Source organism: Mobula birostris, chromosome 6, assembly GCF_030028105.1.
Source record: "Mobula birostris isolate sMobBir1 chromosome 6, sMobBir1.hap1, whole genome shotgun sequence".
Classification (NCBI taxonomy): domain Eukaryota; kingdom Metazoa; phylum Chordata; class Chondrichthyes; order Myliobatiformes; family Myliobatidae; genus Mobula; species Mobula birostris.
The window spans coordinates 82466441-82493590 of record NC_092375.1 but is presented as its reverse complement, the minus strand read 5'-3'; the positions used below and the strand labels follow the sequence as shown (position 1 = coordinate 82493590).

The 27150-nt window shown below is 42.8% G+C and overlaps 1 protein-coding gene across 5 annotated transcripts in view; it reads right to left on the bottom strand.

The window, feature by feature from the left end:
* LOC140199144 (E3 ubiquitin-protein ligase Midline-1) overlaps positions 1-27150 on the bottom strand; it is a 406538-nt gene that overhangs the window by 87036 nt on the left and 292352 nt on the right. The window lies entirely within an intron of this gene.

Here is a 27150-nt window from a genome sequence, read left to right as displayed (position 1 = left end):
GTCTCGACTCTGTCTTGCCACTGGATCCAGATGGGAATTGGGAAGAGGGAGTGAGGCAACTCTCCCTCACTTAAATCCAAACCACGCGCTAGCCTCGACACCATGATAATGGTGTCAAAGTCTCATCGATGTTGATCATGGATGAACACATAAAACAGTAACTATAACAGAATCAATGAACAACTGCCAAACTAGGGTTTTCAACCAGAATACAAAAGACAACAAACTGTGCAAATGAAAAAGCAGAAACAATAATCTGAATAAGTAAGCAATAAATATCAAGAACATGAGATGAAGAGTCCTTGAAAGTGAATACATTGTTGTGGGAACATTTCACAATAGTGTAAGTGAAGTTGAGCGATGTTATCCCTTTGGTTCAAGAGTTTGATGGTTGAGGGGTAATAACTGTTCCTGGATCTGATGGGACGAGTCCTAAGGCTCCTGTATCTTCCTGATTGCAGCAGTGAGAAGAGAGCATGTCCTGGGTGGTAGCAGTCCCTGATCTTGGATGCTGCTTTCCTACAGTAGTGTTTCATGTAGATGTGCACAATGGTTGGGAAGGCTTTACCCGTGATGGACTGGGCCAATATAGAATTTGTTGTTCAAGGGCAATATACTGCACAACAGTAAGATGATGTCCCAACTCTTGTATTTAGTAGCCTGACTGATGAAGGTAAGCACGCAAAATGTCTTCTTCACAGCCTGTCTACCTGTGTCACCACTTTCAAAGCATGGTTTGTCTGAAATCCTGTTTGACTCTGTTCTGCAATGTTCTACAGGGCTCTACCATATATTGAATAAGGTCTTCCCTGGTTGATCTTACAAAGATCCAAAGTGTTGCATTTATCAGAATTAAATTCCACAAGCTGCTCCTCAGCCCAATGGCACAGTTGATAAAAGAAAGAATACTGGAAGACTGCTGATGTGACTTCTTTGTTCAAAGACAGAAGAAGACAAAAGGCAAGGAACTATAGCCCATTTATAGTCCTGTTGCTGCCAGTGAGACAAACAATTCCATAGGGACCTCCAGCATTTCCACATGCTAAAACAAAAAGCCAAGTTGTATCTTACCAGCTTCCAACGATTCCCAGTTCTGATGGAAGATCATCAACTTGAAACACTAACTCTTCTCTCTCCACAGATGCTGGCTGACCCGCTGTGTGTTTGGTGCATTTTCTGTTTCTATTTAATAGGAGGTAGAGTGTCTAAAGGCTTGGTCAAAGCATTGGGAGTAATTTAAAGGAGGAAGGATAAGTACAGAGACAATTACAATGGAAAGCCCAGGAGCCAGATCCCAGGCATGGCTTGCAGCGGATATGCAGAAACAGCTATGGGCGCTTTGTGATTAGAGAGGTGCCAGACTTTGTCCAATCCCTTTCCTGCATTGTGACTTTCATTGTTAATAAATTTTAGTTCCCGATCTTTTTAATTTTCAAATCAGATTATCCAACTGCTACATTTGGATTTGAACTCTTGCTTTGTAGGTCTACTACTACGTCGACTCGGGCCTAGGGGGCCGGCATAGGTCACAAGTTTAGCAATGCTTGCATTAAAATTCTGGAACTCCAGAGGGCATGTTTACCAGAGAGGGCTGCTTTCACTTTTTCCGTCTTTTCCATCTGAGCATATTGTGCAGAGGTGAAATGGCTCACAGTGCTGTTAACACTCCTTCCATGACATTAACCATTTCACAACCAGCCAATTTGTACAATACAGTGGAAGGATTTTATAGATTTAAAACTCCAGTGCGAGGGGCTGCAGACACCCATATATTCTAGCTGTTGGCACTTAATATCTACCCAGCACCAGTGACCCAGGTTCGATCCTGATCTCCGGCATTGTCAACGTGACGTTTGCACACTCTCTGTGACTGCGCAGTTTCCCTGGGTGCCCTGTTTCCAGCTACATTCCAAAGACATGTGGGTTTGCAGGTTCACCTCTGTAAATTTTCCTCTGGTCTTGGTGGGTGGTAGAAGAACTAGAGTGGAATTAAGAGACTGTGAGAGTGGGCAGGTTATAAGGAAATAAGTGTGGAAATGGGATTGATTGAATTGCTGTGAGAACCTTATCTGAATACTGGACTCTGGCGACCTGCATTCTGGAATGGTCAAGGGTTTGAATTGAACTTTGCGCATCCCAATTCAGAGAAGGGTTGCCGATGTCTCTCTCCCCCTTCTAAGTACAGTGCACCCATGCCAGGGTTCTGAGCCCTGCATTTCCCACTGTGATCCCCTCTGTAGGCATCTTTCCTCCTTTGGGCTCCTCCCAACCTGTTGGCCAAGTCTTTGGTCACCCATCCTCAAATGATCCTGCTTGGCTTGTTCTCAAATCTTGCTCAGAAACGTTCCTGGAGGGTGCTTTACAATATTTACGGCTCCATGTTGTCACTGGCAGTACCTGGGCAAAGGGTGGTTGCAGTAAGCCCCACTCTGGAGGACCCTCTCTGGTTGGGGTGTGGAGGTCCAACCGATTGGCAAACAGTGGGAGGAGAGCGACGATTCACACACAGCTCCTTCAACGTCAGGGAACTATTTACACATGCATTGAACTTCATGACCGCAGTATAGCCTCCAGCAGCAGTCGGCAACAGCAAGCTTCTTCCCTGCATTCAGTTGAACCTGTGCTGAGCCTGTGGAAGATGAGTTTGATTGAATATTCGCTCGTTTATACTGAGCAGACTAGTGTCTAAATATATTTACTATTTGCTTCATTGGTGCTGCAAGCACCATGCACTTCAGGACTCGAGTAGGATTTTCATTCCTATTTACCTAATTCAAAGAAAAATAAATCAAAAGATATTCAAATGCACTCACGCTAATTTAACAAAGACTGAATTCTCACACAGCCCACGTCTGAACCGCAGCACAGGAGAGTCTTTAATCCTGGGTGAGCTGGTCATTACATTAATGTTGTCTGCATGAGCTGAAAAACTGGGCAGAATGAATACATTTAGAACTAATTTGCAGAAATGATATTTGATTGAGTGAGCTCTAAATGCATGGAGCAAGTTTCCATGAAGATTAAAAGATTTACATCAGAGAATAATATTTTTGTGGCACCATGTATGAGTAACTCGGGGCATGACAAATGATAATTATGACATGGCTGCGAGCAGGAATTGACATTTTGTTTATGACTCATTATCACTGGGATCTTTTCATGACCTTGTCACACGTTAACCGATAAGTGACCGATTCCCACAGAAAGTTACTGCTATAAAATGTCTTCAGCACTTTTTAAGAGAGTTCTCAGGACCAAACAAACCTCATCCCACATACAGACATACTGGGGCAAGTATTATCATTTTAACACTTATTTCAAAAGACCAAAACATTTAGTGTTGGATCCAGAACGTGAACTGGAGTTTCATTAAAAATGTCATAAGATCTACTAGCAAGGAGGAAAATATGTCATAGGATCCACTAGCAAGGAGAAAAATGTCAGAGGAACTCAGTGGGTCAGGCAGCATCTGTGGAGGGAATTGGACACTTGATATTGCAGTCCTTCATCAGGACTAGAGTGAAATAAAAATGCCGTAGGAATTCAATGGGTCAGGCAATATGCTGTCAGCCGATACAGTTACAAGTGACGGGCAGCATGGTAAACCAGGATCATGTTGTAGCCAAGTTAAAGGGGAATAGTGGGATGGGGTGGGGGGGAAACCTGGTAAATTCAATAATCTTGCTTAAGAAAGAAAAGCAGAAGGGCCCAACAGATTAATCTCACTGGGATTGATTAAAGCCGGCTCAGATTTAGATTAGTTTATTGTCATATACACCGGGCAGCAATGAAATTCCTTGCTCGCATGAAGGCAAACTGCTTGAGGAAAGGGTCCATGCTCGTGTTACAGCAGACCACCATTCTTATGGATCAGTTTCACCTCAACCCCACACACCCGTAACCCACTGCCTGGTGAGGTTTAAACTTTTGTCTTCTGCGTTTGTACGTCCCAGGGTTAGAAATCCAGAAACATTTCCAACCTACTATTACTGGAGTTCAACATCTCCACGTTGCTCATCCAGCAACCAAGGCTGGATTCACAACAGCACTCATTCCCGTTAGGCACTAGGATAGTTTATTCCTCAGATATGGAAGCCAAGAAAAAAACTTCCTCACTTCGGATGTTGCTTTTAAAGGTCAATGCAGACTCATCCTCGGTATCCCCATTCAAAAGTCTGCCAGAGAAGGTGCCACAGGGCTGAGGTTGCCATTCTGAAGCTAAGTAAAGCTTATACCAGCAAGGCATTGTGCTCCTAGTTAACTGCAGCAAGGGAAAGTTAACCCTCTTCAGGCTGGAGATAAGTATTGAAACAATTCGAAAATTCACAGATCACTTTTTCCATCATTCTTATGTTCTACTGTTACGTCCCATCCTGCAATGACCTTCCCATTAGTGCATTATGTCACAGTAAGCTGAGATACCTCCCAGGACAAACGTTTGCACAGTTCAACAAGTTTCATGTGTTAAGAGCTGACTGCCGATGTCTACTTTTATGCTATTGAATGATTCTGCATTTGTATCATTTTCAAATATCATAACCAAGGCAGACAGGATGGTAACATGTTGAAGGTATGATGATCAAAATGCCTATTATCCAAGGAAATTAAAATAAAACTAGCCACCATTCCCTCATTGCCCACAAATCACCCTGAGCCCTCATTCTCACTGCTGTGTTTGCAGATGACCTTTTATGCAAGTGGGAGTCTGGACATTGGGCTCTATCCTTCCCAGATTTGCGCCTCTCTGTCCCAGCCTGCAGCTCTCTTACTTCCTGGTCTGTCATATTCATCCCCCTAGCTCTGTTCCTCTCCCTCTCTTCCTTCATCAATCTTTCTTCCTTCTGCTGCTAGCCCCTTTCTCCACATCCCTCCAGTCCCATTCCTAGATAGGTCACACTCTCCCAAGTCTTCCCCATTACTGAACTAAGCCTCTCCTTCTCATCTCAAGTACCTCCCTACCTGGGCTCCAGTGGTCACTTTCCTACTCATGCTTCTCTCTTCTTCTCAAACTGTGCTCCTCTTTCCCTCCCTGCTTGCACCCCTTTTCAATCCACGCTCTTTACCCTTCTGCCTTCCATTCTTCAAACTGCATCTCCCTCTTTTTCCCAGCCGAATTCTCTCTCTCTTTCTCAGTTTAGGGTGCACACTAATGACCTAGTCATTAACCCAGGGAACTTTCACCTCTACCCTAATCACCCTGCCTTTAATCACCTTTTTCCTTCCTGTAGTGTGTCCCATTCCTTCCTACACCTTGGTCTACTCCCCCACCCCCCAGCTTGTGCCTCTTACCTCTCAGTCATGAGTACCATGGCAGCGTAGAGGTTAGCAAGATACTATTACTGCACAGGGGGTTCCCGAGTTCAGAGTTCAATTCCAGCATTGTTCTGTAAGGAGTCTCTGTACGTCCTCCCCGTGGAATGAAAGAGTTTTACCCAGGTGCTCCGGTTTCCTCCCACGTCCCAAAGGCTTACCAGGTAGGTTAATTGGTCATTGAAAATTGTCCCGTGATATGGTTAGGGTTAACTGGGCTTGTGGGTTTCTGGCGGGGGACAGGGCTCTAAGGACCAGAAGGGCCTACTCCACACTGTATCGCTAAGTAAATAAATAAATGTCTCTCTCTCTCTCCCTCTCTGCCCGTGGCTCAACCCACATTTCCCCCATTCTCTCCAACCTCATACTTAGCTGGCAGAACTCTAAAACGAAGTGCTGAGAATCTCCACAAGATCCATCAGAACAGAGCAATGTGCCCAACACAAGGTGCTCTTCTGTAAAGTTTATGAAATTGTATTTCAATGGATTCATATTAAAGCATTTTTAATGAATTTGGGTGCAGAAGGACTAATTTAGAATTTCCAATGTTTCACTATCTTTGTACACGTTAGTTATTTAATCAATGTTTTAATCCTTTAGAGAAAGGAAGTGTGAATGAAGGTGGCCTTCACAAGCAGTTCTCTCTTCAAATAGCATGCCTAATGGGCATGTTACAGGCTCTACGTACGAGGCCTTCTGGTAAAATGGCAGCACGCTTAGTTACAGCAGCCCTTTCAGGTCCAGCAAATAGTACAATTGTTTTTATACATTTGGCAGGACCCTGTTGGACATTAATAATATAAAATGCTGCAAGTCCAGTTCGTTAGCAAGCCTGACAGCAGAAGAGCTGTGTGGCCTTGCGTTAATACACAGACTAGACCCTCCAGGTCCTCATACAGTGCCCTCACGTACAGGCGGGCTCTCCTGTCAAAACTGCTCTCCAGTGCTCACTCCCTGGAAAATAAACTGGATTGCCTTTGTCTGCAATTGACCCCGTGCGAGATGCGCTTGCTCTTATAGAAACATGGCTTCAGGACAACATCCCATGCACCATCGATCTTCAGGCTATGCCACCTAGGGACTTGTGCTAACAATATTTTCTGACTGCATTGGGTTGTATCATGTGCTGTGTTTTGAATCAGAATCAGAATCAGGTTGATTATCACCTGCATGTGTCATGAGCAGCAGCAGTTCAATACGTTAAATAAAATAGAAGAGAAAAATAAATAGATAAGTGATCAATTACAGTATATGTATGTTGAACCTAAAGCGATGCTGTTTCATTTGGCCGTATACATGTGTGTGGTTGAATGACAATAAACTTGAACCTGAAATTGAAGAGGTAATAGTTTGAATCTGATGCAGACAATCCCAGGAAAACACACAACAGGTTCAGCACAAGGAGAAACGTCACCGTTAGTTAGTAGTATATTGCTATCGTCTCATGTTCTTAGTTGTAATACAACTGGACTGGCACTTCAGCGAGGAGAAGAGCTGATCCTATCTGTGAAGCCAGAGTCACAGGTCAAAGATCAAAGTTGAGTTTATTGTCACGTGCACGTGCACACATGCAGAGGTGCAAGGAAAAGTCTTGCAGCGTATCACAGGCACATGTCACCATATAGACACTATTCATGAGAAAAATAAAAATAACTGTACACAGTTTTTACAAGAAAGAACACAATTAGAACAAAAAGGTACATTTTAATGGTAAGTAGTCACAGTACTGTTAAACTATAGTGATGACGGTTTTGCCAGTTGGTTCAAGACTGAATGGTTGATGGAAGTAGCTGTTCTTGAGTCTGGTGATGTGAGACTTCAGGCTTCTGTACCTCCTGCTTGATGGTAATTGTGAAAAGGTGGCTAGCCTGGAATATATTTCAGCTATACTAAGTCTTGCCTCTCAACATTAATGCTTCAGTAACATAACCTTCACAGTTGAGGCATGGAGGTCTCAAAGAGTTCCCCATCCATCTATGAAGACTGAAGAATCTACAACGCTCCTGTCACTACCTAATATAAGTAATCAACTTGATAGGCTGATATAGTTCACCAAAACTGATATAGGACCGAAAACACTGCTGTCCTCGATATGGTGATTTGTATTCAAAGCTTATTTTTCTTGCCTTGAAGATATAGAACAAAATGGCATCTTAGCTGCAAGAAGGATAACCAATTCAAAGATCAGAGCTAAAAGAATCAACCTGAACTCAGCAACTAGACTCACAAATCTTTTCACATGCCCTTATGTCAAAGGTTAGGAAACAAAGTGGGGGAGTGAGTAAATATTGACAATCTAGTGACACATTATCCTGGTGCCCAAGAATAACCATCCTCCCTTCGGGAGGAGGAAAGTGGAGGTCCATGAGCCAGTCCTCAGCAGATCAGATGTGGAGAGGGTCAGCAACTATAAATTCTTCGGTGTCGTCATTTTGGAGGACCTGTTCTGGGCCTAGTATGCAAGTTGAATTATGAAGAAAGCACGGCAATGCTTCTACCTCTTTAGAAGTTTGCAAATATTGTAGTAGAGAGTATATTGACTGGCTGCATCACCGCCTGGGGTGGAAATACCAATGCCCTTGAATGTACAGTGTGCCTATCAGCTGCTCTGTTGTCAGTGCTTTACGTTTTAGGGACGACCGCTAGCCAGGTGGAATACTCATGATCTGAATTCATAGGTATTTTCAGTACTGAGCTTCTGACGTGAGCTCAGCTCTCTGGCTCTGTGTATTTGAGATGCTAATTTGTATGCACCAAGGTCCCACAACTACAACGTGACAAATGCTTTCTCGGTGAAGGTAGTTAGGTTCATGTTATTGACGGTGAGTACTGTGGTTTTCTTCTAACTGTACCATGAAACATTTTATGTTCATGTTGGAGTATAGGCAAAATCTGGGATTAACACCATGACCAAAGGGTGGTCCCTCTGACAACACTGTGCTGTCTCCACACTGCAGGGACAGCCCTAACTGAGCACTTTAGTGTCTGGTGTGGGGCTAGAATTCAGCTTCAAGTGCTATCAGCCTCCATCTTTGCTTTGAGGCAGTGCTTACCACTCTTAATTCTACAGAAATCTGTACTAACAAATCAGAGACCCAAACTCAGATCCCACCGTGACATCTGGAGGGTTTATATCTAGCTAATAACCCAGCGTTTACAAAAAAAAAAACAAAGGATGATGCCAACAAACCCATCGGGCTACCGATAATCTTCAGGGAGGAAACCTACTGTCCTTGCTCATTCTAACTTACATCAATGTTGATTGCCCTGAATTGGCTACCGGAGTTCAAAGGTACTTTGATTCTAAATCAAATTGTTAAGGATGAGCAATAAATGCTGGCTTCGCTGGTGATCCCCAGAGCCTGAAAAAATGAACTTTAAAAAAATTGACAACTTTAAAATGCACTTTAAACTCTTAAAACCCATGAACAAAACAATAAACACAAAATGCTGGAGGAAGTCAACAGGTCAGGCAGCATCTATGGTAATGAATAAACAGCTGACATTTTGAGCCGAGACACTTCATCAGGACTGGAAAGGAAGGGGGAAGATGCTGGAATTAAAATGTGGGGGAAGGGGAAGGAGGATGGCTAAGCCAGGTGAGCAGGAAAGGTAAAGGGCTGGAGAGGAAGGAATCTGATCAGAGAGGAGAGTGGAGCATAGGAGAAAGGGAAGTGGTGGGTGGGGGGGAAACCCAGGGGGTGGTAACAGGCAGGTGAGAAAATGCAAGGGGCCAGAGTGCGGAATAGAAGGGGGAGGGGGAGGGAAAACATTTTTTTTAAAATCAGAAAGAGAAAATGATACTCATGCCATCAGGTTGGAAGCTACCCATGCGGAACATAAGGTGTTGCTCCTCCACTCTGAGGGTGTTCTCATCTTGGCACAAGAGGAGACCATGGACCGACATGTTGGACTGGGAATCAACATCAAAATCAGCTTCCACCGGGAAGTTTCTCTTCTGGCGGATGGAGTGGAGGTGCTCGACGAAGCAGTTCCCCAATTTACGATGGGTCTCACCAATGTAGAGGAGGCCCAGCAGGTACACCAAGACTAGAAGGCTTTCTCCCATCAGTTATTTAGGACTTCTGTGTGGAACCACTCCCAATATCTTCACCTCCTACTGATCCTGTAAGAGCTACTTCTAAACGCTCTTCTTTGGTTTTGTTATTTACTCTAACACTTACTCGATTGAACTCTTGTGAAGGGCCTGGAAATATTCCCCTGCACGTCAGAAGTGATGTAAGTTCAAGATGCTGTTCTGATATTGACGTGTAAAAGATTCCAGTCAATCTCCTTCACTTTTTGGAAATTGTTTTGCAGAAATTTCAAAACAACCATTACTGAGAATACTTCAGTGATATGGGACCAAGCTATGCTCTGGTGGGAGTTTCCATACTTCTATGTTGGAACTCTGTGTACCTTCTACAGATCCATCAATGATGAGGAAAGATCCTATTAGAGAACAACAGCAATTGCCTGGAAGCAGCAAGACTTCAATCTACTGCCAAACATGTTCTTGTTCCATATTTTTCCTGAGAGACTTTGTCTTATTGTTTGTGGTAGTTAACAATGCTCTTTGTAATTCTGTCACTAAAATACAAACATTAATTTGAACTGAGGGCTTGTTTCAGTTTGTTGCAAGTTCCAAGGAAAGGCTGTGAGCATTGACCCTTCCTTCCTCTCTAGTTATGTGGATGTTGCCAGGATTTGCATGGTCTTTCCTGCAATTCTGGTACTTGCTTTGCTTTTGCAGGACCTGCACCATTCCCGTGTGGGAGTGCTCCAAAGAAGGAACTGTAAGTTCGTCAGGGAGGCACAGCCGCGTAATGGTTAGTGTAACACTACGACAGCACCAACAAGCTGGGCTCAGTTCTGTCACTGTCTGAAACGTGTTTGTATGTTCTGCCCGTGACCCTGTGGGGCTCCTCTGAATGCTCCGGTTTCCTCTCACATGTCCAAAGGCACGTGGATTAGCAGCTAAATTTGTCACATGGGTGTAAGAAGGACCTGTTACTGTGCTGTATCGCTAAATAAACATATAGTCTCAGGAAGTGCGTCACAGAAGTTCACCTACAATCTGGGTGTCCATATCTCTGAGGATCTATCTTGGACCCAAAGTATTGACAGCTACAAAGGCGACACAACAGTGTCTATATTTCATTAGGGGTTTGAGGAGAACTGGTATGTCACCAAAGACTGTCGCAAATTTCTACAGATGTACCGTGGAGAGCATTCTAACTGGCTGCACCATCGTCTGCTATGGTGGGGTGGGAGTGTGGGGGTACTACTGTACAGGATTGGAATAAGCTGCAGAGAGTTGTAAACTTCGTCAGCTCCATCATGGGCACCAGCCTCCATGGTATCAAGGACATCTTCAAGGAGAGATGCCTCAAAAAAGTGGCATCACCTAGGTCATGGCTTATTCTTATTACCAATTGGTAAACCTGCTGGGTCTCCTCTACATTGGAAGGAGGTACAGAAGCCTGAAGGCACACTCTCAACAATTCAGGAACAGCTTCTTCCTCTCTGTCATGCAATTTCTGAATGGACATTGAATCCACAGACACTAGCTCATAACTTTTTAAATTTCTATTTTTGCACTACTTACATAATTTAACTTATATAATATATATACTCACATATATTTACAGTAATTCATGCTTTTTCTGCATTATTATGTATTGTAATGCATTGCTGCTAGATGGACTTCTCCAGAGACGCCATAGTTTTCTAGGATGGTCCTCATCTAATGAGGAATAGAGAAGCAGAAGGCTGGAATACCACTATCAGGCAAACACCTTAACCAGCTTGGCACTAGCACACATAATTCTAACCAGGTTAGTGGTTACTACCAGGAGCAAGGGGAGAGTTAGAACCAGAGTAAATAAATATCTCAATGATTTCATAACACCCTAAAACTCTTCATAGCCAATAAGTAATTTTATAATGGGCATTTTGGTATGAGAGATATGTGGCAGCTAATTGGTACAGGGCAAATCTCTACAAATAGTGCGATAAGGATCTGAAATATAGATCATTGTTATTGATCAAAATAAAAATCAAAATATTTTTCAATTGGGTATTGTTCTGGACACTGGGTGAACTCCTTTGTCTTAAAACATGCCATGAGTTCATCCAGAATGAATTTCAGAGTTCTGTGAGAAGCACTGTTCTTTGGATAAGACTTGGAATGAGGCTGGTCTGCCTTCTGTGAATGGTGTAAAACATTCCAAAGCCATTCAAAAAAAAAAGCAAATGAATGAATCCCACTATCTGACCAACTGGGTCTTCCATTTTCCACACTACACTTCAGAAGTACTGGCTTAAAATGGCAGAAGATGTTGCATAAATACAAGACCTTTGTTTGTTTTACTTTTATATTCCCAATGCTGCAATTTGTTTTCAGGTGATTGCAAATTGCTTCATTCTGTCACTTGAGAAAAATACTGTGAGATCTCCCTCAGTGCCCTTATGCTTGCTGCAATGTGGCTTAACTGATCTTATACTCCAAATTTCGCAGGGCTCCTTGCTGGGAAACTCAGCTAAGAGCCCTGACTGAATACACAACGTAAGAAAGCTCTCCTATCAACAATCTTGCTCAGCTCAGTGCAAGGGTCTAAAGGGAAAGAAAAAAATGAACAAATCTGACAAAAATGCTAATTGCCAGTTCAAATCTCTGATCTCAACACTTTGCTGGCATAACATGTTAGAGTCCCACAGAAACAAAAGGCCTTCTACCTGCTGTATTTACCTCTGCAGTTTTCTTTGCTAATTTTCAATTATTTTAGACTAAAAATTTTGCCACATGCTTTGCACATATGATGGGAGTAATCTATATGTGATGAGCTCTGTTTCTGAAATGCGAGTCATCTTTCATTTCCCTTCCACTGTGTTCTCCTATATTTAATTACAAAGCTACATTTGAAGGCATTAGTGTTATTCACTTCAACTATGCTGTATATACAGGTTCCATATCCTCACCAATCTGAGTAGATAACTTACTTGAAAATACATTCCAAGGGGAATTTATTGGTAACTATTATATCTTTATGAAGTCATTTTCAGATATACCATAAATGGAACCATTTCTTTTTCTGTTTCAAGTACCATCTATAAATTTGCTGATGATACAACCATTGTTGGTAGAATCTCAGGTGGTGACGAGAGGGCGTACAGGAGTGAGATATGCCAACTAGTGGAGTGGTGCCGCAGCAACAACCTGGCACTCAACGTCAGTAAGATGAAAGAGCTGATTGTGGATTTCAGGAAGGGTAAGATGAAGGAACACATACCAATCCTCATAAAGGGATCAGAAGTGGAGAGAGTGAGCGGTTTCAAGTTCCTGGGTGTCAAGATCTCTGAGGATCTAACCTGGTCCCAACACATCAATGCAGTTATAAAGAAGGCAAGACAGTGATTATACTTCATTAGGAGTTGGAAGAGATTTGGTATGTCAACAAAAACACTCAAAAACTTCTATAGATGTACAGTGGAGAGCATTCTAACAGTCTGCAATGCTGTCTGGTATGGGGGTGGGAGAGCTATTGCACAGGACCGAAAGAAGCTGCAAAGGTTTGTAAATTTAGTCGGCTCCATCTTGGATACTAGCCTACAAAGTATCCAGGGCATCTTCAAGGAGTGGTGTCTCAGAAAGGCAGTGTCCATTATCAAGGACCTCCAGCACCCAGGGCATGCCCTTTTCTCACTGTTACCATCAGGTAGGAGGTACAGAAGCCTGAAGGCCACATTCAACGATTCAGGAACAGCTTCTTCCCCTCTGCCATCCGATTCCTAAATGGACACTGAAACCTTGAACACTACCTCACTTTTTTAATATATTATTTCTGTGTTTTGCACAATTTTTAATCTCTTCAATATACATATACTATTGTAATGTGCTGTAAGGTTTCACTGCTAATGTAACGGCCCCTCTGTAATGCTTCACTGCTAATGTAATGGTTTCTCTGAAGCAGCAATGTTTGAGTTATGACTAGAGATAACAAGGGCTTTGGCATGTGCGCCATCCAATGAGAGGCATGTTGTTCTTTCTTGTGGGTCCGGGAGAAGGGATTTTGTGGTCTTTTGTCGGCGACAGATAAAGAGAGAAGATGCGAGTGGAGAGAGTTGGTAGACTGCTGGATGGAGTGGACTTGGAGCGAGGGTCCAGGAGTCAATGATGCTCGAATGAGGTCGATGGGGAACGAATGGACGGAAATGTGAGCTCCAATGTGTGCATTAGACCTATTCATGTGAATGGGCCCTTTTTCTTTTTTTGTTTCTTTACTAACCTATAGTCAAATTAAGGATTATAAAGCTCAATCGTTTAATTGCATATGGTGTACTGTTTGTTATTTTGTGGTACTGATTTGTAACAGGGGACGCATCGCACAGCATCCACCCAAACAAGATTTCTCAGGTTTGGCTGGGCCAGAGGCTGTCTCCCCCTAGATTAAGCCGCTAGCCGAACCTGAGGGTTACACTGTAAATTGATTTATTTATTATTTATTTATTTATTTTCTTCTTCTTCTTCTTCTTCTTCTTCTATATTATTTTTTGCTGCTAAGTTAACAAATTTCACGACACATGCCGGTAACCCGATTCTGGTTCAAGCCTCCACACATTCTGAGGATATCATTCCTCATCTTGTACCTGGCAATGGAAAGGCATTGAATGCAAATTCTATCGAAGAAAAGCAAATACCAGCAATGATCTGGGGATTAGTTTTTTCCCCACCAGGCTGCAGACAGCATGAGAGATCATTCATTGGTGATGCAGCGTGAGGTTTAAAAAGAGCTCAGGTGTTTTCCAGCTCTTTTTCACTGGGCTGTAATCAATGCGAGAGTTCGCTCATTGATGATGCAATGCCAGGTTTAAAAAGAGCTTGGCTGCTTTTCGGCAGGCTGCAATCAGTGCAGGCCAATAAAAACAAAGCAAGTGTAAATGGAGTGGCCATTGTGTGAGTGGGACACTGTTAAAGTGGCCTGGATTTGGCTCAACAGGCTTAAGCAAGAACAGGCTAGGGCAAGCACAGGTGGAAGTTCTAAGAAAGTTTCTAGTAAGTTTTTTCTTCCCTGTTAATACATAGCTAGTGCACTGAGAATGGGTCTGGAGGTAGAGGTATGTTCTTTGTGTGAGATGTGGGAACTCTGGGAGACCTCTAGTCTCCCTGATAGCTGCACCTGCACGAAGTGCATAAAACTGTAGCTCCATGGAGACTACGCTGAGGAACGGGAGCTACACCTCGAGGACCTTTGGTTCGTACAGGAAAATGAGAAGGTGATAGGTAGGAACACCGCTAAGTTGCAGGAGGCAGGTCGTTGGATGACTATCAGGAGAGGGAGAGGGAAGAGGCAGCCAGTGTAGAGTACCCCTGTGGCTGTTCCCCTCAATAATAAATATACCGCTTTGGATTCTGCTGGAGGTGATCAACCTAGCAGGTGGAAGCCACAGTGACTGGGTGTCTGGCATTGAGTCTGGCTCTGTGGCTCAGAAGGGATGGGGGTAGAAGGGGAGTGCAGCAAGATACAGGAGCCTCAGGACCCACACCACCAGTGTTGAGAAGCAGTTATTACCCCTTAACCATCAGGCTCTTAAACCATTGAGACAACTCCACTCAACTTCACGCCCCATCACCGAAATATCCCCATAAACTATGGACTAACTTTCAAGGACTCTTCACCTCATGATCTCAATATTGCTTATTTATTCATTATTATTATTTTTCCTTTAGTATTTGCATAGCTTGTTTTCTTTCGCGCATTGGTTGCTTGTCTGTCCCTCACTGTTTCTCTTATGGTTCTTGGAATTACTGGGTATGCCCACAAGAAAACGAACTCCACTCTGGGCTCCACTCCACTCTTCTCTTTCTCCCCAGGCTTCCCATCCCATGATCCTCTCCCTTCTCCGGTCTGGTATCCCTTTTGCCAATCACCTTTCCAGCTCTTAGCTCCATCCCTCCCCCTCCTGTCTTCTCCTATCATTTTGGGTCTCCCCCTCCCCCTCTCAAATCTCTTACTAGCTCTTCTTTCAGTTAGTCCTGACGAAGGGTCCCACCCCGAAACGTCGACTGTACCTCTTCCTATAGATGCTGCCTGGCCTGCTGCGTTCACCAGTCTTTTTTGAGTGTGTTGATTGAACTTCAGGGTTGTATGTGTTGACATATAGGAACTTTGATAATAAATTTACTTTGACCTTTGATAAGGGATTCCATAACTAGAGGAGCACAAAGCTAGTAGATTGGGAAAATTAGGTTGGTGCTGGATCCTAGGAAAGGGAATTTGTAGAATGCCAACATGAAGGCTTTTTAGAGCAGCTTGTGATTGAGCCCACTAGGGGAATGACAATGCTGGATTGGGTGCTATGTAATGACCCAGATTTGATTATGAGCTTAAAGTAAAGGAACCCTTAGGAAACAGTAATCATCATATGATGAATTCACCCTGCAGTTGAAGAAGGAGAAGCTAAATTGGATGTATCAATATCATAGTGGATGAAAGGGAATCACAGAGGTATGAGAGAGGAGCTGGCCAAAGTTGATTGGAAGGGCATGCAGGAGGGCTAATGGCAAAACAGTAATGTCTAGAGTTTCTGGGAGCAGATAGACTGCACCTTGGGGTTCTGACAAAGGTAGCTGAAGAGACCATGGAGGTATTAGTACTGATCGTTCAAGAATCAATAGATTATGGCATGGTTCCACAAATCTCATTCTACTCTTTAAGAAGGGAGGGAGGTAGAAGAAAGGAAATTATAGATTAGTTAGCCTGACTTCAGTGGCTGAAAAGATTTTGGAGTCCATTATTAAGGGTGATGTTTCGAAGTTCTTGTAAGGACATGATAAAATAGGCCAAAATCAGTATAGTTTCCTTAGGGGGAAATCTTGCACGACAAATCTGCTGGAATTCTTTGAGGGAAAAGCAGGCAGGATAGACAAAGAGTCAGTGGATGTTATTACTTGGATTTTCAGAAGGCCCTTGATAAGGTGCTGCACATGAGGCTGCTTAACAAGATAAGAGCCCGTGTTATCACAGGTAAGGTACTAGCATGGATAGAAGATTGGCTGACTGGTAGCAGACAAAGAGTGGGAATAAAGGGAGCCTTTTCTGGTTGGCAGCCAGGAACTTGTGGTGTGCCACAGGGGCCAGTGTTGAGACCGCTTCTTTTCACATTATGTGTCAATGATTCGGACCCTAACCCGAACCCTGCTGTCCTTCAGGGGAGGAATTCCTTCCCCTGTCCAATCTACATGTGTCTCCTGACCCAGCGAAAAAGGATGACTGTAAGTGGCAATGGCTAGCCACACAGTTGAATGTCAACACTGACCCCTGTGGCACACCACGAGTCCCTGGCTGCCAACCAGAAAAGGCTCCCTTTATTCCCACTCTTTGCCTTCTGCCAGTCAGCCAATCTTCTACCCATGCTAGTACCTTACCTGTAAACATTGGCCTTGCCACTTACACCTGGAGCCTGAAGAAAAGTTGTAAGAAATAATAACGGAACTTAGATCAAAGAGCTACAGATGCTGGAAGTTAGAAGCAACCAATGCAGTAAGCACTCAGTATGCCAAGCAGCTTCCGTGGGGAGAAGAAGAGCTTGATTTCAGGTGAAGGAATCTTCATTGGAACCACACCTTTATGAGGAAAGGACTACTCTCTCAAACCCTTGCAAGTACATTCTCACAGATATGATGAAGGGTCCTTGACATGAACTTTGACCTCGTTCTCTTCTATTGGGTGTTGCTTGAGATGTTGAGTGCTTCCAGCAGTTTCCATTTCTGCACAGAGATGAAGTTGATAGTAAGGAGACACAATTTGTGGGAAGAACTACAACATTGGTTCCTATCTCCCATTTGTTAGTTACTAATCTATCTACTGATGATAAAAGCTCAAGAGTGTCCTAGAGCCTCACATACTTCCTTGATGGCTTTTGCATTTCACCACCTGATCAAGCTCCTTCGTATCTTCAGCAACTGTTGGACTTCCCTTTCTACAACTTTTCTTCAGTCTTTCAAGGCTAACAGTACATTTCAGAACTATCTAAAGGCTTACAAAAACTTTCTCACTCTACTGTGAACTCACTTTCATTGCAATCACTCCTATCCAACTTGTGCACAAAATCCTACTTCCACACAATCAGCACCTGATCACTCGGCAGAATTGAATCATGTCCTGCCTGGGTAAGGGGCAGATCATTCCTTCTCACAAGCAGAAAAGCCCATTAGGCAGGTGGGGTTGGGAGAGAGGACTTAAACTCCTCATTAACCATTTAGGAATTGAGGGGCTGTGGATACGGTGCATTGACATCGGCTCCGTAAGGGCAAAGGTCAACACACCTCCAAACCATGGAGAATTCCAGCACATCGCCCTGTCCCTGAAGCAATAAATAGAAGCAGATGCGATGACTTCAGGAATTGCAGCAGGCACTTCTCAGAAACGACCCTCAAACTCACAGGAGACAGGATAGTCCTGTGCTTGGTAGGTAAAGTGAGACAAAATTCTGCACTTCAGACCAATAGCTTGCAATTCTCAGATACATTTAAAATGGTATGTTGAAATAATGATCATTGTTGCAATAATTATAATATTATGCTTAATTTTCATATTTATTTGAAAATGTTTAAAGTGAACTCTATCGAATACGTATAGGTGGGCAGAAACAGAGGTGGATAGTGTCACTCATTTTAAGCTGTGGTGGACAATGATGAGTTCCTTCCCAAAGCTTCCAATGACCAGGCAGACTTACCTTGAGGAGTGCAGCTTCCATGTAGAGGGCCAGATAACAACAAGTACAAGTAGCACCACAGCTTTTTGAGTGCTGCTCTTTCGCTGTTGCACCTGCTAGGAGCTCACTGGATTTGCCTGCCTCATTGGAGGTGCTATGTAAATAGAAGTTGTTGGTGTCACCACATCCGGAGCCTGCACAGTTATCATTCTCAAAGCCTGCTAAATGGAGTGATTTCCAGTAGTGCAGACATTTCAGGGATGCCTTTGAGCAGTTAAGGCAGTAGCACTTAAGAAGAAACTAAGTAAATACATGCAGTGGAATCGAATAGGTTGCACTGGTAGGGAATGAAGAAATAAAATGGGACAAGACTCAAATGGAGCATGAACAGTGGTGAGCCCAGGCTGTCCTACAAACCTTGGATAAACTATATGTTAGAGAGTTATTGAACTAATTACTAGATGCAAATACCACAGCTCTGTTGGAGTGTACCCAAAATGTCTGTCCAAACAATTGTGGAAAATCAACGGCCTTCAGCATCTTCTTCAGAGTCTGTCAAGCACCTTAGCAAGTAAAACAAAGATGCTGCGCGGTAAATCCATGACAGACTGCTCATTACAAGCTGCTTCTGTGAATTGGTTGGTGCCTTTAAACAATTCACTGCTCTGTCCTCGAAAGAAGTGAATATGCATAAATTGAAGAGAGACAATGTTGCCTTTGTAGCAGCTTCAGGTCGGCCTTGGAAGAGGGCACCTATTAATGTGCTGATTTGCTATTAGTCCTCCAATATTAAACCAGACAGGCTGAAAGGATGTTATCAAATTACGACATCACATCACAATTGCAGAAAGCCTTCTCGATGAAGGGTCTCGGCTCGAAATGTCAACTGTTTATTCATTTCCATGGATACTGCCTGACCTGCTGAGTTCCTCCAGCATTTTGTGTGTGTTGCTCTGGATTTCTAGCATCTGTAGAATCTCCTGTGTTTTACAGAAGGTTACTTGTTTTCCGTAGGAAAGAGACCACAGAAAACCAGAACCTAACCGAAGTAAATGTTGTGGCTTACACACTCAGGTATTCTCCTGATCTTCCCTGTCTTGTTCACAAAGAAGTGTTTGATTCTACATGTTTCCAATTACAAGGCCAACTTTCAATTCTGTGAACACTCAAAGTATCAGAATGGAATAATGGAAACGAAACCTCCATTCATTGGAGCAAGTTAATATACGAGTGACTGACATCAATTTAATGTACATAATGGAACTATTCTCCACCAACACCATTTTCTGCAGATGTTAGCTCGCATGTACTGTAAAGTTGTAGTAGCTACTTTTTGAAGGGATTGTTTTCTGGGTGAACGGATTTTGTTGGGTGTGCAACAGACTACTTGCCCTAAGATACAGACTTTTGCAATCCACCACAGTCCACACACCTCCCCCCAACTCAAATCTGGCTAATGTGACATTGTCAACAAACATTAGTCATATAGCACAGAAACAGGCCCTTCACGATGGCTATGAAATGACTATACAATGTTACCTAGTAATTCATTTAACTAGTGCTTAGTCTGTAGTCTTCTGCATTGCGAATTGAAATGTCTCTCTAGATAGTTCTTATTTTTAATAAAAAAAAAACAATTAGTGAGTATCTCATTACACTTCTGACTTCTTTGCTTGGTCTCTTTAATGTTGGACAAATTGTTTTGAGTAACTTTGATATGTTTTGTAACTCCAAACCAGACTCAAGGCCTCTTTTGACGTGTGCATAATTTTTCTCGGCAGCATTAAGGGAATGTGATGCAAAGGCTAAGCACTTCCATCACTCGTAACGTGTGCATGACCACACCTATACCATAAGGCATTAGAGGCAAGCTTCACTGGATAGTGTGGATAGCATGTGAATACAGTGTCTGTCTTCACCATTTCCTTTACTTTTTTGAAAGCCACCTCACACATTGCCATTTCTTCCCGATCTGCAGCGATGAGTTCGTGGAAAAGCAGTTTCCAGGTTTTGGCAGGAACTTGTTCCAGCAGTTGTCAAATCCTAAAAATGACTGCAACTGTGACATGTCCTTTGGCCTAGGGCATCCAGCACTGCTTGAATTTTCTCAGCACACCTGTGCAATCACTGTGTGTCAATGGTGTGACTACAGTAAGTGATGGTTTAAAGAATTTACACTTGCTGGGTGCTCTGAGCCCATAATCCTTTTAACACTGACTTGAGATTTTGGAGATGTTCCTTGTCAACTTCACCGGTAACAACGGTGTCATCCAGGTAACACTGAGTGCCTGGGCGGCCTTGCAGCATCTGGTCTATAGCTTTCTGCCAGAGCTCAGATGCAAATGCTACTCCAAAATTAAGCCTATTTTAACCACAAAGCCCTTTGTGAATGTTTATAGTGAGAAAGACTTTGGACTCTTCTTCCATCTCCATCTGTAGGTAGGCCTCAGCTAAGTCCATTTTGCTGAAGTGTTTCCCTGCAGAAAGATTTGCAAAGATATCCTCTATCCTAGTAGAAGATATCGGTCTACTTTCAGTACAGGGTTGATGGTGACCTAAAGTGGCCACTTTGATCTACTGCTGCTGTAGCCCATCCATTTTGACGTATCTTGCTCTTCCGCACGCCTCTATTGTAATACATGGTTACTTGAGTTATTGTCGCCTTTTTGTCAGCTTGAGCCAGTCTGGCTATTCTCCTCTGACTCCTCTCATTAACAAGGCATTTTTACCCTGAGAACTGCCACTCACTGGATACTTCTAGTTTCTCGCACCATTCTCTGTAAACTCTTGAGACTGTTGTGCGTGAAAATCCCAGGAGATCAGCAGTTTCTGAGAATCTCAAACGATCCCATCTGGCACCAAGGATCATTCCACGATCAAAGTCACTTAGGGATCACATTTCTTCTTCATTCTGATATTTGGTCTGAACAACAGCTTTCATGCATTGAGTTGCTGCCACATGATTGGCTGAGTAGATTACTGAATTAATGAGCAGGTGTATAGGTGGCCACTGTGTGTATATTTCCATCCAATTGGGAATGTTTTTTTCTGTATCTCAGATTGTTGTTGAGTTCAACCAAGCTTCTGTCTTGTATTTAAGGAAAAATAATTGGCAAGTGTTGATAACATTACATGTCATACATTAACAAACAAAGAAATATTAATCCTTAGATGAGACATTCTAAAGGGAATCTGTCAGAAGGAACATATAAGCTAAAAATATAACAAAAAAATCCTAAATAACCTGCAAATTCAAGTGTCATCCTATCATCTCACACAAAGGTAGAGAGGTAGATGTTCAGCACTCAAACTTTGAGTAACACCCTTTGAGTAGAAAAATCTCATTTCAGAATTTACCATTATTCTAAGTTTCCTGCTGATTTACCATCACTTTGCCATTATGAGGTATACTGTAGAGAGTCTGCGGTTATTCAAAGAGGCATCTCACCTCCACCTTCAAGAGTGCAGGATAGGAGCAATAAAAGTTGACCTCCTCAGGGATGGAAATACCTTAGGAAGTGAGTGAGTAGATAAATAAAAGCAGTGTGGTACCCCTTGGGCACTTAGCACAATCCTTCCAGTTATCTGTGGTTGGTTTAGCAAGGTGCAAATTCCCCTAGACATTGGCTACGCCGCTACGTTTCTTTTCGCAAGTAACCTGGGTTTGCTGGGACCTAGCCTGAGTATTCCACTGACTTACTCTCCTCCCGTAGCAACTGTCTTCTGAATGAGTTTTTAACCCGACACATTCCCAGCTCTACCTCGAAAAAGTTATGATTGTGTTCTGGGGAGCAGCAGGAAAGTCCACCCCAAAGGCCTAACCAACACTTCTCCCCCCACCCCCCGGCCGCCAAAAAAAGGAATTAAAGGAATTACCTGACCATTATCAAACTGATGCAGTGGGATCTAGCTCTACCGAAATTTTGCTGTTTCTGTTTCCCTTCATTAGTGCAATGTCATAAGATTAAAGATTTTAAAGATTTGCTTCATTTGTCACACATATGTCGAAACATTGAAACATACAGTGAAATGCACCAGGAGGACACACACATGGTCACAGGAAGAATATACAAACTCCTTACAAACAGTGGCGGCAAATGAACCCAGATAACTGGTGCTGTGTTACGCTGCCCTGCTGCCCACATTTTAAAGGTATCTGATTGGCTGTGAAATGCTTTGGAATGTTTGTGAATAGCGAATGGAGCTTTTCTCTTTTAACAGCCATCAAAAACCTTTCCATACCCTAGAGAACTGTTTCAATATGGCCAAATGTACTGCGGCACTTTAAATTTATCTGGCTGATGCACAGTGTCCAGTTATAAATAGAAACACTGTCAAATCTAGTAAAGGGTTAGGGGGAAAATGAGCTGTGTTTCAGTGGTGTTTTAATCCACTTGATCAATTTTTCATAATTTTGCCTGTAGTAAATCATGTGCCTTCTCATGCCCGGAACTGAGGGAGGTAACTTCATTAAACAGAGTTACATCCATCAATGTTCTGGTGCCAGCAAAACTCACTCAAATCAGGGGAGTAGAATCTACCTGTGCTGCCCTTCTTTCATCTGACCAACCTTCTGTCATCCGATGAAGCAGTGAAGCAGACTGCCAAGTTGCTGCCATTACTGCACAAGACAAACAATATCAATCTCCTCACCCACTACTGAAATTCAGAAGATGGAGTTTCAGGTGGTGCATTGGAACGGCTGGTAGAGACGCTGTCTCATGGTTCCAGTGACCTGGATTCAACCCTGACCCATGTGGAGTTTGCACATTCTTCCTTGGGAATGTGTGGGGTTCTTCCCTGTTTTCCAGCTTCCTTCTTCATTCTAAAGACACATGAATTGGTCACTTCAATTGCCCCAGGTGTGTACGTGGACGGAAGATTCTGGGAGAATGAAAAAGGATGACTGTAATTGGGTGCTTGCTGTTTGATGGGGTCTCAGTGGACTGATGGACTTTTACCAAGCCAATGGTTCCACAACTCTGGCTTAAATGCAAGAGTTGTACACTGCCAACTGATAACCTGCCTCACACTTAGAAGCTTCAGCCATCAGTCAGGAACCACTGACTTCGTCAGTGAGCATGTCCGGGCTTTATCTGTCCCACAGAAGATGACAGGTGTCTTAGGGAGCAATAAAAGGCTGCCTGAGCAAGCACAAAGCTTACATCACGCTGTTGCAGGAAATGGATTTTGCTGAAAATTTTAACACTCACTCTGTTTACCATGAGCCTTACTCCCTCTGCCACTGAAGCAAATTGAATTTAATTGCTGTTATTACTTACATCCTTCACATACATGAGGAGTAAAAATCTTCATGTTACCTGTCCTTCTAAATGTGCAATTTATAGTAATTTATAATAAATTGTATGTACAACAAGACAGTCAATATAACACAGAAATTCAGATGTGTCAGCATGAATTAACCAGTCTGATGGCCTGGTGGAAGAAGCTGTCCCAGAGCCTGTTGGTCCTGGCTTTTATGCTGCAGTACCGTTTCCCGGATGGTAGCAGCTGAGTAGTTTATGGTTGGGGTGACTCAGGTCTCCAATGACCCTTCGGGCTCTTTTTACACACTTGTCTTTGTAAATGTCCTAAGTTCACATGTACAGATGTGCTGGGCTGTCCACACCACTCTCTGCAGAGTCCTGTGATTGAAGGAAGTACAGTTCCCATACCAGGCAGTGATGCAGCCAGTCAGGATGCTCTCAATTGTGCTCCTATAGAAACTTCTTAGGATTTGGGGGCCCATGCCAAACTTCTTCAATTGTCTGAAGTGAAAGAGGCGCAGTTGTGCTTTTTTCACCACACAGCCGGTATGTACAGAGCACATGAGATCCTCGGTGATGTGTATGCCGAGGAACTTAAAGCTGTTCACCCTCTCAATCCCAGATCCATTGATGTCAGTAGGGGCTAGCCTGTTGCTGTGGTATATTTGAGTAATATCACCCCCACCCCATATTTCTGATCAGTGTTTATTAGTTGCTAGCTCTCCTTTGGGAGCCCAGTGCTTCACATTGGTGGCCAGTGATCCCGTGACATGTTGCAACACCTTCGTCATGTTGAACACATCGGATGGATGCCAGTTGAATTGAACCACTAGGGGTAATGAACAGTGACCCTACCAATGTAAAACAGCTTTGCATTGTGAGGAAACGAGAACACGCAGAGGAAAAGCAGACACAGGGGAAACACATACATCCCACACAGGCTGCACCAGAGGTCAAGATCAAAGCCAGGTTGCTGGAGATGTAAGGCATCAGTTCTACTAGCTGTGCACTGAAGCACCCTCTGTACCTGTAGTTTATAGTGTTGGTTGCTGCTCATCTCACCACCTGAGGCAGCACCTAAAAATACCTGAAGTTAACACTGCCTGAATACAAGACTCATCTCAGCCTTGAATGATTATACACTAACACCTGCCTAAAATATTCCCAAATTTCAAATAAGGAAGAAAAACACTACAAGCTCCTCCTTTTTCCTCTGCAATATTTATGATTACTTATCAGTGTTTAATTAGAACTTTCTGCTTGAGCCAACCTTTTCCACAATGTACAGTAAACAGAGATAAGGTTTGGAATTGGCAATCGCCCTGACATCAAGAAACACAAACTGCTTCATCAGTTAGTGCTGGCTGAGGCCCTAATCATTCTTTAACAGATCTCCACAGAATTCAGAGACGGAAAGCCATGTCAAAGGTATATCATGTTTAATTAAAAGCGTGCATCTTCCTTTTGGTATGTGTATCAGGGGATTTACTGAAAAAGCCACTCCACCCAGGAGTTTGGACAACAACAGGATAGTCGGGAAAGCGCTTCCTACAGAGCACAGTTACGGGAAAAAAAACCAAGTTTTAATTTCACTGAACTGCAGGAACAGTGAATGGATCAGCAATCCACAGTACATCCAGTGAGACTTACAGTTTCAGCTGCAAGGCACTGGTCAGACCATTTCTGGAATATCGTGAGCAGTTTTGGCCCCACATCTAAATGCTGGTCCTGGAGAGGATCCAGAAGAGGTACATAAGAATGATCCCGGGAATGAAAGACTTATGTGAGAGGAGCGTTTGATGTCTATAGGCCTGCACTCAGTGGAGTTCAGAAGGATCTCACTGAAACCTGAAATGCTTGGATAGAGTAGAAGTAGAGAGGATGTTTCCATTAGTGAGAGAATCCTGGGTATGAGGGTAGAGCCTCAGACTAAAGGAAATTCTATTTAAGACTGAGATGAAGAGGAATTACTTCAGCCAGATAGTAGTGAGACTGTGGAATTCATTACCACAGAGGAAGGTGGAGGTCAAGTCATTGGGAGTATTTAAGGCAGAGGTTCATGATTGGTAAGGGGAACAAGGTTTATGGGAACAAGGTGGGGGAATACGGTTATTTAAAAAAAATCAACCATGATTGAATTGTGGAGCAGACTTGCTGGAGTGAATGGCTTATTTCTGCTCCTATATCTTACGGTCTTCATGACTATTCACCAGAATGAGAAACAATAAAAGCGATTTAATAGGTTGTTATCAGAAATTAAAAGACAAAACAGAAGAAAGGATGGGTGGGTAAGGCCACAATAGGAGGCACAGGACAGGGCCAGATGAGGAGAAATTAAGGCAAAAAGACAAAGATGAAAGGGGAAAGAAAATGGTTTCTTTCCTACCCAGCTTGCTTCTGAAACAGCTGAAGACCTATAGTATTTCATCTACAGTTTTTACTCCTTCTGACAAAAGGTCACCAATCTCAAAGATTGACTGTGTACCATTCTCTCAAAATACTGGCTGATCTGCTGAGCATTTCTACCATTTACTAGTTCAATCCACACTTCTAGCATCCACACTATTTTTACTTTTGGACTGCAATGCCTTTGCAAATTGGTCACTTTGTAAACAAAGAGAGAGATTTTAAGTATTAAAATGATTTATGCCCAGAGGTCCATCCAGTTTATTCTGCATTCTGTTGTTATTTTCCCGCGTGCTATCCCAATGCACTGATGAAATAAGATGATCTGTATGGACAGTTTTTCACTGTACTTCAGTACATGTGACAATAACAGACCAATTTATTTTACAGACTTTTGATAAAGGATAGGAAGTACTCTGAAGCAAGCAGTGAAGAAAGTTGACTAGTGGGGTTAGTCAGAAAAAGAAAAGGAATAAGCAGCGTCATAGAGTCAGAGATATTGACAGAAATGGGTTCTTTGGCTCACCAAGATCAGGAAAAGAAAATCCACTTACGGCTCCTTGTGGAATGAGGGAGTGATGGTGGAATGGATAATAATGATGACATTTGGAATAGGATAGGATAGAAATGGGACTGGAATAGGGATGGAAGCAAAATGATGTGGGGATGACTGCAGCAGAAGGTAGAGGGGAGATTTAATAAAATTATTCTAAACTATGAAGGGATTTAGTAGAGTAATTAAGGAGAAATTGTTTCCATTGGTAGTGAGATCATAAAACACAACATTAATTGACAAAAGTGCCAAAAATCAGATGGAGAACACATTTTATACAAGCTGCTATGATTTGGAAACCCTGCCTGAAAGAACAGTTTGAGCAACTTCAAATAAGAGTTAGTTAAATACATGAGAAAAGAACATTTATAAAGTTGGCCAGCTATTCTGAAGACTCAAAATGGACATGATAGTCAAATAATCATTACCCCACAACAATAAGGCTCTTGAACCAGACGGATAACTTCACTTGCCCCATCACTGAACTACTCCCTCAACCTATGGGCTCACTTTCGAGGACTCTTCACCTCATGTTCTTGTTACTTATTGCTCATTTATTTGTTGCTATTAATATTATTAATTATTATTTCTTTCTTTTAGTATTTGCACAGTTTGCATACTGTTTGTCTGCCCTGCTGGTACAGTCTTTCACTGATTCTCTTATGGTTATTGTATTTATTGAGTATGCCCACAAGAAAATGAATCTCAGGGCTGTATATGGTGACATGTACAGTATATACTTCTGTAGATTCCCAAGGAGGTATTTTGAGGGAATGATGAGCAAGACTTTGCTTTAGTTTATTTTCTTTACTCATGGAAACTTCCTGCACTATCTCATGCCTCAACAAGCAAAGCACAGGCAGCTTTTCTAATTGAAGAAATCTTTTCACACTGCCC